Below are 11,981 nucleotides of genomic sequence, written 5' to 3'. Positions count from 1 at the left end.
TGGGATTATTGATTCCAGCAATTTTAGTGTTGCGAACTGAGTACCGCTCAAGCCAGTGCTTGGGGATATGGCGAGACTGAAATGTTCACATAATCACGTAATTGTGTTGTATTATCCTTTTTTCCAAATTTGTATCAATATCTTACAGACATTTAATTGAATGTACCAAGATGCTTTCACGATTTAACGATGTAAACAATATCTTACATAATAAAATCACTATTTTAATGAATAAAAAGAAATAGTTAAACAAGTCAAGTTTTGACAATGTTTGTACAAAACTGTACGTTATATTTGTACTTTATATTATATTTATTAATCATATTGTATACCACACTTGTTAACTGATATTTTACCAGTCACGTGTGTAAATAAATTGGGAAATTAATCTTAGGTTCATTATTTAAATTATATCAAATTAAAATTGGTCAAGAAACAGGACAACAGGACAATTCTAAAATTATTTTTGGCGCTTTCATAATGTTTTCTTCTCGTAAGTTTAAAACAACAACAACAAAAGACCCATCCCCCCAAAGAAACAACAACAATAAAAATCAACTGTTTTTCAAATTCATATTTTAATGTCAACCTGAAATTGATATTCGGTTTACTGATATTGCCATTGTTTTACAGTAGTTGTCACATTTGACAGCCATGTGCTACTTATAAGTGCTTGCAAAAAGCACTGGGTGTACATGAGTTTGCCTTGGAAACAATAATGAACTATTTTTCAACATAATACAAACTAATTATCTGTTTAACAAAGGTTTGTGAATCAAGAGTTCCACCCGTTGATTGCTCCATTGTACTTACTGTCAATCATCAAGTACAAACTCATGTTTTTCTGTTCTTTCCTGGAGATACTTTCTGAGATATCACGCTAAGAAATGAATTGAAACTCCGGAACAGCACTAAGGACTGACTCAAACTTTGTTTAGTATTTTTCAAACTGATGGTTAAAATAATATTTAATTATCCTTGTCGTACACTGCTTGGATATGGTTTTGTTTTATGGATAGTTTCAAACAAATAAAAATGTTGTTGTATTTGTTACAAGTACAAAAAAATAAAAATTTTGAATTTAAAATTGTATTGAGAAAGAAATCAAGATAGTATTAGGCTAGGCATTTTAGCCAAAAAAAAGACCCAACCTCAAACAAATTCCTTCAGAAAAGATATTTGCATATTTGTTATCTACTATATATGTGTTGCTACAGGAAAAAAGTCCTCAAAAAAATTCGAAGTATAAAATGCTAAAAATGTCATGTTTTGAAATCATGTGTTTTCAATTAGAAAAATCTGTGAAATTAAATAACCCAGATATTCTACGCAAATATGATCATTAACAAAGTAACACATTAATACACAAACATACCTTATTTAATCCAAAACGCTTCAACCAATGTTGATTACATTCAAAAAGTCGCAACACTGCATAATCTATACATCATCATTTAGACTGGTATAAAACATTACCCCACCCACTAATGATAATTTTTTTTTTTTACTTTAAGTCAGATTCCATTAAATATTCTTACAAGTTAGCTCTACCAAGAATAAAGTTGTATGAATCTATCTAAATTCATATTATAATTCAAAATTGCAATACATTTTACACAAATAATTATTATTTATATACATTGTATTTGCATTTCTGTTCTGAAAATCAATCCTTCAAGTGAATATCTTACCAATGCTAAATTGCACTTACTTTACCATGGAAGTTTTGTAAAAAAAAATTATTGTAAAAAGACATTTTAAAATAAAATGAATCTTCTGAATGTTAAGACACTGAAAAAACACAATGTTATTTCATCATTTTTGTCACCGAGGCCCGACTATCCATATAGTCTGACAACGCTACACATGTATATATACATATTGCCCTGCCCTTGTTCAATGCTGAATTATATCTCCACTTTTTCGGCCGGTGCTGTTGAAACCTTTAGCCTACACCCTTTTCACAGAGACACATTGTTCCGCATCTGTAAAATTGTTACAAAATAAAATGATAAATAAAAATGCGAACTTTACATTCTACTTTTAAAATAAAACAATTGTATGTCAAACTGAAAATGTAGGTACTATGACAAGCAAGATAGGATTGTGCTTTTAGATTTATATTTTTATATTGAATTATCTACAAATAATTCATACATTAATGACGCACGTTTAGCCTCAGCAAAAACGGGCCTCAGCTTTCTTCTTTAGAAAATATGTTTCATGTTATATTGTTATAACAAATTTAAAGCGTGTAAATTGCCTATCGGCTGAAAGTAGCACTGACTGTGAAACATCATAATGTACCATATAAGTAGGAAATACTGAACAAAACAGCACCTATACTTTCATACAGATAACTAAATTGGAAGTTTTGGTCGAGTGTTTAAGGTCATTGACTTCAAAACACTTGCTTCTTACGGTGTTAACGATGAAGGGTGAAGGTTCGAGTCCTGCCTGGGTTTTGAAGTCTATTATCTGACATAGCTATCCCAAACTAACTTATAGAATATTGGTGGTTCTACGCGCTGAAAATAATACCTATCACTGAATTCCCTTTAGAAAGGTTATGTATGCAGTAGCACACAAAATTGAATCTGGTACACCAACTGTGTATTAAAAATATAGAGGGTTTTTCTTTGATTTACCTGTTAATTGCTTTTCAAATATGCTGGATCTTTTCAAACAGAACCCATTTAGCCTCTCCTAACTTGGAAATATGGAAAATTCTTGTCACATCCAATCAACGGATTGATTTATGTTCGCCAAAATATAAAAGGCTGGACTCTCACTAAATATTGTCTTCTGCAATCAACCATCCCATACCATGTTAAGCCCTTCCTCTGAAAATAAGATATATAAAGTCCATAAAACATTATCAAAAAGATATTTAAAAAAAATAGTATTGAAATGATATAATAGGGAAACGCCTGAGAAAATGTTGGTATGAGCAAACTCTTTTGTATGTGCATTTATTATAATCATGCTGTAAAACAGTGGTGTAAATTTGTGTTGATATATCAATTTCTGTTGTATTAACAAACCTGAAAGACACCAATTGTTTTGTTTTCATTCATTCAATAAGATATATCTACGTAAAAAGCCATTTTTCTCTCACATCCCATTACCCCTTGTGTAGAAGGCACGTGTCTGTCCATCTTCTAACTAATTATACAACAATACAACAACTGTTCTATAAATGCTGACAACAACATGGAAAACATTACTTAAAATATACATACAACTGGCACTGGTATCATGAGGGTAGATTATCAAGCTACACAAAGTTGTAAAACAGAATTATTTTCTACAGATGAATGCCATATTTGTATATGATTATCAATAACTCTTGTTTAAATATTTTTGGAAATAATTTACTATCTACAATATTATTTTCAAAAAAGTATTCGGATAAACCATATACCGGTATATCTAGCATTTCTTTAACATTTGATACCCAGTTTTTTACCTTTATAACAATCAGATAAACTTAATTCATATGTTTTCCGTAAAATTATATTGTCAGTATTTATCAATTTGCACCAAAACTTAATTATTCTTACGTATCGATTTATATATAATGGGTAACGGCCGAGTTCGCCGTATATACGAACATTGCTTGTATTGGCTCTAACATTTAAAATTATTTTACAATATTTCAAGTGAATATGCTCAATTAACTTTTGATTTGCTATAACCCCATACTCTCAGATGCATATGATATGATTGAGCCTACAAAAAAAATCAAATAATTGGCATAATAATTTGGGTTTTAAATCCATGTCTTCTGTTAAGAAGTAAAAGTAATGTATAAAGTTCCAGTAACAACTTCCTCATTAATAGGTAATAGTTTTAGCTTGATTACACCCTATTGGATATGCTGTCTATTTTTCATATAACATGCTGGAATATTATCAATTCGCTTAGAAATGCATTATGTATTACAAAATACGTTTGTTTACATCAAGTTAACATATTATTTGTTTTAATTAGGATTTCCACAATTCATAAAACATGCCAACTCTTTGAAATAAGTCAAATTTAACATTTTAAAAATATCCCTAGATTTTCGTGATTTTGGTCACAACACGCTTCCGTAGAAAGAAAAAATTACATAACTAGTGCATACACATTTTTTTAAATACTCAGTAAGATGTGTGGTTAATTCTGTGTCATTTTAGATAATTGTACAAAAGGAAACAATGTAGAACGTCGAGTAAAAGATAAACTCTCTTTTAATGATTACTTCATTCAAAATTGTGTTTAAAATCGCGAAATTATATGACACATTTTGTCATCTGCATAATCGATTGATTAGTGGTCAATTAAATCTATCTACTGACATATTTTTCCCTAATTTATACAGAAGAATATAAAAATGACTAAAATTACTCACCTTTGCACTAGGAATGCTGGAATTGAAGTAACTTCAGATCTTTCAACGAAAATATAATAAACGTGACGTCACCGAACGTGCATAAAATGAAAGTATGGTGTAATTTAAGAGACACATTTAAATATCGATTTTTACTAAATCTTTATGATCGATTTTTCAGGATTCTGCAAGGAGATATTTTGAGGACTTTTTTCTCAAAATGTAGATAATGTTTATCTTTTATTTGATCGTGAAAACATTTGTGAAGGAATTAGTTTTACCTTAATTTCTATTATGACTGGCCTATATGTAAAAAGTACAATAGTTTCATAAATAAAGCGGAATCGTCGAAAAAGTACTCACATAAATAAAGGTAATACAAATTTAAACAGCCATTTTATGTTTTCATTATAGAAATAATGTCAAAATGGCTGCCAGACCTATGAATAAAAAACAGTGAAGGAAATGTGTGAGTTGAGGATCTCGTTTTAATCTCGTTTTAGATATGAGGAAGGAACTCACTTAAACACCAAATAAAAAAAAACAAATTAGAGAAATCATTATGCATTATGTGTAATAATGACATGAAAAAGTTGCTGTTCTGTAATGATTATTTTGCTGCATAATTATCATTCATTATTTGGTAGCCATTTTCTATCCTTGATACTATCATAACTATAATTATGTAAAAAAGACGGCTGTTTGCATGATTAGTTAACATATAAGACGGAAATGACATCTCCTCAACCCATTTGCTGGTTCTTATAGAATATTTGACACATTCTCAAGCGAGCGATTAAGAGCCATTATTGCCATCTTTTTCTTTTAATATATGCTATAACATGCAGAAAAGTCTTGATTGATATTTTGCCTTTCACAACAGCATATTCACACGCTTCATGTATTCATATGGGAATTAAAAATACTGTTTTTGTTTTAATGTGTTCTATATAATGATGAAATAGTTAAGCTTTATATGTGAAACAAGCAGCTATTACTCCAATTCCTTGTTTTTAACAATGATATTTCAGGCTGATGGCATATAAGATTCAAATGTCAGAGAAAATTGTGATTCCACCCTTATAAAAGAATATTAATAAAGAATGTCATTTGGATGAATAAGTAACTGTGGCATGGTGATTCAATGATCTTTTCTTTATCCGAAACAATGATTTTATATAAATAGCGGATAATATAACACAACACGTCATTAAATTTCAAATAGTTCTGTGTCCATTAATTACAAGAGCGTGTTTAAATAATATGATGTTACAATGGAAGAACGAGTAAAAACTTAAGTGCTGATGTTTAAGTAAACTTAACATATTAAAGGAGTATTAATATATGCGTGCACCTTTAGATAATGTTCCTCAAGTGCAACCATTATTGTACATAAATGATTAAACTTAGAGAAAATGGTAAAAATGAGAGTTAAGTAGGCTATGTCTTGATGCGATAAATATATTTAAAAAAACATATATTTACTCATTTTTATTTACTAAAAGAAAAATAACGCAAAATAATTCCATTCATCTCAAAACAGCATATAAATCTTTTATTTAGTACAGTATGTAGTGTCTTGCATATATTCACAATACCAAAACAAACCCTATGCGTATGTATCGTTTTTATTATCATTAAATTGAAAATAATCTATGTTTGTCAGTTTTTATTCACACGCATTCCAGCAACAAATCATGTAAACGATATACAAATGTAGCCGTAAATAATAATAGTTTACATAGAAAGGTGTTATTTCAACATGTTATGTACCATAATGTAACATAACAACAAAATAACCATTGAATAAATATGCTTTGTCTGTAGACGAAATGATTTGTTCCTTTATTTTTTATCCAGTATTATGTGATATAGTATGTAATAATTTTCCTCTAAGTTTACCGCTATGTGATTGCTTATATAAATAAAAAGGATAAAACAGCATTTTGTTTCAAAACACAAAGACAATCAAATGTGAGTAGGAAATATGGTCATTTCACTGTACGACATAATGCCGTTACATTGATTAACATATTTTTATTCTGAACAGACAAACAGAAAACATCTCTCTTCCACACTTTAAGGAGTAACTTAACAAAACAAACTTGCTACTAATTTATTGGATTTTATAGGTGCTAGTCAGCCTGTGAATTAAAATTCATAATGAACACTAAATGTGTAAATAATATTGAACATATTCGATTAAATACAATCAAAATAATTTGATTTGATATATTAACACTTAATTTGTATTTTTGTGTGTGTTCAGGGCTATAATCGTTCAAATTGTATAGACTGAAGTGTTGTGTATTATTTTTTATTCTACTTGCTCAAATAAATAATGTACCAATGTAAATTATATACAATTAGGTATATTTAATTACCCTAGGATGTGGTCATATTGTTCAAGTCATTGTTTTCAAAACAAAGTTCAACATATTCATTTATATAAGTCTACAATCTATCAAAATGCAGGCCATTTAAAGTAAACAAAAATAGATAAAGAATTGATAAATCAAGGTTTTACCTACCTTATCATATTTTATCATACTTTAACACTATCGCTGCCAAAAAATAATTATATTTGAAAAATAAATATGAAATCTTCTTAGAACAATAGTGCTATTTTCTTTAGGAGTCTAAAATGATGGTTTATTGGACGATAAGTTTTATGTTTCAATGTAAAAACTTAAAAGTATATTCTAAATTCGTCTTCGAACAAAAATCCTATCACTGTCGAATTAATCCTATCGTCCTTTGAATTATTATGTTCCATTTATCAGGGTCAAACGTTCATCTACTAATCATCTGAGAAACATCGGTGTCATGCGCAAAATAATGTAAATGAAATACAACGACCAGTCAATTTTATTGTGTCTTCTAGGATAGTTAAAATGTTACATTTTAAATCAGTTCTATAATGTGGATTTAGGTAATTAACATAGGTATTAAAAAGTAAAAATCAAATAACAAAAAACAAAAAACATTCAATGTTACATTATTTTTAAAATGATTGAAGATGTATCGTTACATTTGACTTGGAAGTGATCTATTTAAGCTAAACTAAGATACACCTTAACCTTGTTTCATAGTTTAGAGACTTTTCTGTTGAAAACGTCTAACAGTTAAATCGTATTCATATACATGCACAGTGCGTTAACTGGAGTGCAGGTATCAGTTACCCGCATTCCAGAGCATGCCCGTTGATTGGCTCATTTTTGCTTGGGTTTACTTACTGTGACGACAGAGAAAGGGAAAGCGGCAGAAATATCATATTGAGATGCTCGTTCATTGGTAACTCTTTTTTTGGGGTTTCATATTGTGGCAACAGGGAACGTGTTTTTATGTTTGACTATGATACAGAAGAGAAAGAACACCAAAACACTCGGCAATCTGATTAATACTCGGGGGCTACGCCCTCTCGTACAAATCAGATAGCCTCGCGTTTCGGTGCTCTTTCTATTACTTATTTAAACTAATATTGCTTAAATATTATGATTGGTATTGTAAACATCGGGGTTAAAATTCGAAAAGAAAATTGTTCTTTTCTGTGATAGGTTAAAATATAATAATAATAATAATAATAATAATACCACTACCACTACCTAACAACTACAACTACCAATACTACGACTTCTACCATTACCACTATTACTACAACTAATAATAATAATAATAATAACGTAATGATAACAACAACAACAACAACAACGACGATGACAACAACGATGACGACGACAGCAACAACAATGATAAAAATAATAATAATAATACAACAATAATCAACCGTTACGTTAAAAACGTTTACATGTTTTCCTTCTCTTACCAAATACGTATATCTACCAGGGTTTAAGTAATTTAAAAATGATATACAGCAAAATAAATTATACAACTTTAATTTTGGAGTTTGATATTTACCTTTAATTGAAAAGCCATCAATATAATTCTCATTCATTATTGTTCACCCATTTAAAATGCCTTAATCTTAAAAGCATTTTAATTAATACCTGCATATTGTAAACAAGCCTTTATGTGCATTATTTCATGCATGGTATTGAACTATTTAAAAAATCAATATAGTAGATTTAAGATCGACCATAATATGTTATGTTTAATACTTGTATTAATATTAATTTGAAATCTGAGAGTTGTTCAAAACTTTTTCTTATGGTATTATTTTAAAATTATGTTTCAATTAATAAGTGCCTTTATTACTTCGATACAAAATTGTTGCAACAATAAATACATCAGTATATGATACTTGTATACAACGTGTTTGTATTGACAATATAACCAGATAAAAAAGATGTGTATATGTCTAATCACTCAATGCTCTTGCTTAACCCTTTCCCCCATGAGCATTTTGTGAAAAATGGCCGTTTTCACTGAAAAGCCTCCTGTTACAAGTTCAAACTGCTATGAAACTATGAAAAATGCTTCAATACTAATCAAACTTGGCACAAATGTTGACTGGACCATTGCCTTTGTAACGACATGCTCAGTCTTAAATTTCCTGTTACCATGGCAACGAGGGGACATCTCAAAATTGCCAAAAATCACTATTTTGCCTCGATTTTTTCCATCAAAATTTATTTCAAAGTGCTGCAACTTCTCAAGGGATTGAGATAGAGTCAAAGGCTTTTCAGCTTTGGTTAAACGTTACATTATGGTCGACCTGGGGTCATTTTTAGCCTCTCACAAGTCCAAAATTTTCTTGGCGATGAGGGGGACTCCGCCCCCCTTCAAACCCCCCCCCCCTAACAGAAGGGGGCACATCCCCCTTCTGGCAACACCCTGATGTATCTTTTGCATGGGGGCGGCGCCGAAAAAGTGCTCAATATTTTTAGCAACATTTCTCAAACGAAAACTTATGTTTAGGGCCCAAATAGGACATATTTTCACTATTTGAGGCCCCAAAAAGGGGGGGGGTCGAAAGTGCGTTGTTTCGCGTATATATGTGGTAAAGAGTTAAGCTGTTATATAGCCTTGTTAGTGCCAATCCGAACCAGACGGTTATAATCATGTACAGACTGCCTGGAGTATCGCTTCTGTTCAATTGACATTATGTAGTGCAGTCTGAAATAGGATAGATCCTAATTAGATATAGTCATGAAAGGAAAGTCATATTACTTTTGCATTATTGAAAGCCACAGACATGTCATATCTCGTAACACGAATAATTTTATAAATTAATTTTGATACAGTGTCTATATCAAGAAATGGACTTTGTATTCCAACAAAACGATTACTAACAGAAAAAGAATGACTGATACCAACCTTGGCCTACCTAGTATATTCTACAATTGTTTCCATGTTATTACAATATTCTAAATGTGCTTAATTGTGTTATTGGAATTACACTTATATCTTGAAAATAAAAATATCTAAAAAGGACAGCTAATTGCAGAAAAATTACAGTTACTTATATAAATAACTACAGTATTAATGTCTAAAGTATTTTCGTTCTTTTTTTCTTTTTTCCGAAATCAGTCAATTTGGATATTTTGAAAACATTTGATATTAGGAACTAACTTAACGTTCTCGGAAATATCTTTTTGCTTGGTAAACTGAAAGATGAATACCAAGTTTCCTCCTCGCAAAGTATCGTTCTGACGTTCAGTCAAGTTTTAGTGCAAAAGGAATCATTGCTAATGACTCCAGACAATAAATGAGAATGCTGTTGGATGATAACGTAGATTGATTGATAAACAATTTCCTGATCAGACATAACATTGAATTGAAATGTTTCCTAATGAAACGTTTATAACTACATTGTATATAAAACATCTCCACAAAGCTGGATCGTAGCTCATGCATCAGCAACAATTAACACACCAAATGCAGAATGTTGATAACATAAAATTCATATTAAACAACCCTATAATATATTTCATCTCCATTTATGTTAGTATTCGTGAAATAAAAGTCATAAAATAAATGCGCCTCAGTTTCGTGAGCAAGTTATCAATTGTGTATTTAATGAATATTTCCAAAAAAGAATGCAGAACATTATTAAACTAAGACCTGGAGATAAGTGATTTGTATATGTTAATTCATCTTGGTAAGCTGTGTTACTGACGGTTTTTAATACGTACAGTATAAGCATTTGTAATACCAATGTACATACGTACAGTAACTTACGTTTATGAATTTTATTTATCATTTTATCGTCAAAGATGCATTAACATATCCCAGGAACATTGTTGTCTGTAAAATATTCTTTCCTGGAAATGTTCACAGGATAGAAAGTTCTTTACCAAAGTATTGGTTCTGTCCTGTTTAATAGCGTCAAATTACAATTTGCATTTGAAATATGGGTTTACTAATCCAAGTTTGAAAGTTAATTAGCCATAAAAATGTCATAAAATGTACGTGAGGTACTATAATTATCTTTCGACAGTCAAACTTACATAAATTTTCAGTGCAATTTAATAATCCACCTGTAAGACTGTACATCACATTGGAAATAGTAGTTAATATCTTATTACTACCATTATTGCCAATATATTATAATTGTCGTTGTAATATATTGTACACTAATATAAAGTGAAGAAATATTTAATTTATTGACTCTTTACCAAACACCATAAACAACTCTTTTATCCAACCTTTTGTGCAGGAAAGACGTTGTGAAGTTGTGAATTTACATAAAGTACGGAGATAAACGCTGGCCTTTTAGTGGTAGAGTAATTTAAAGACCAGGATTGTGTGTTGGTATAATCAATTATGTACGCTGGATACTCACAAAAATGCTGAACACGAAATTTAATCTATTGTTTAATATATTAGAAAGTGTCTCGGACATTTTGAGTTGGAATTTTAATTTGACTCGAATTCCTAGAAAGGTCGTTTAAATGCAAAACTGGCTGCATGCGATTATATTTATTTCATTTGGTCGTGCTATGGAATAATATATAATGATGCTGTGAGCTACGGCGTCGCATATTAATATTATGCAAATTATTTGTCTGACCTTTCGACATCATTTTGAAATGTAAACACTTCATGTTCTTAAAGGGACTAAAATAAAAAAGCCACGGTGTTTAAATGTTACAATTTGATATCTCAATGGCGCTACAGTTAAAATGGTTCCATTGCAAGCATTATTAATCAAATTCATTAACAGTTATATCCAGCACTTTATCTGTCATTCAATACATTTTTACTTCATGTGACATTTGCCCTGGACATCTAAAGAACATAATATAGCAGGACATATCAAGTAAATGAGATAAAACGTGAATGAGTGGCCTTATCAGGCATCCAATCTTCAAATGTCACTGTAAATATGCACTTAATATTTTATGTCCCTATTGCATATTTGTCTAGTCTCTATGAAGCATAGTTTTAAATGCATCAAGTGCTGATTGTTGAATATTTGAATAAAGTAGCAATGAAGCAGGAAGCCTCGAAAAATTTGTCAAGGAAGTATTTCAGACAAACGCGTTGCACCACAGTTGTCAAATGACTTTTGCAAATATATTCCATTCTTGTCTATGAACATGTAAATATACATTGAAAAATCGTTTTTATATATAAAAAAAATTCTATCGAAAGCAGTGTTCGAAATATAGCTCTTAAAGGCACATTATTCCTGAGAATTGAA

At 30.3% G+C, this 11,981-nt stretch overlaps 1 long non-coding RNA gene across 1 annotated transcript; it reads right to left on the bottom strand.

Moving 5' to 3' along the window:
- Positions 1–1,731: 1,731 nt before the first annotated feature.
- LOC132728493 (uncharacterized) lies at positions 1,732–4,682 on the bottom strand. Its single transcript, XR_009625492.1, has 3 exons — positions 4,397–4,682; positions 2,649–2,843; positions 1,732–1,985 (listed from the first exon to the last, which is right to left on the bottom strand). It is a non-coding gene; the product is annotated as an uncharacterized LOC132728493 (long non-coding RNA).
- Between the last annotated feature and the right edge of the window lie 7,299 nt (positions 4,683–11,981).

Source organism: Ruditapes philippinarum, unplaced genomic scaffold (genome assembly GCF_026571515.1).
Source record: "Ruditapes philippinarum isolate M1 unplaced genomic scaffold, ASM2657151v2 ctg2719_1_1_1_1, whole genome shotgun sequence".
Lineage (NCBI taxonomy): Eukaryota > Metazoa > Mollusca > Bivalvia > Venerida > Veneridae > Ruditapes > Ruditapes philippinarum.
The sequence above is the reverse complement of the archived record's forward strand: the minus strand, read 5'-3'. Positions and strand labels throughout refer to the sequence as shown.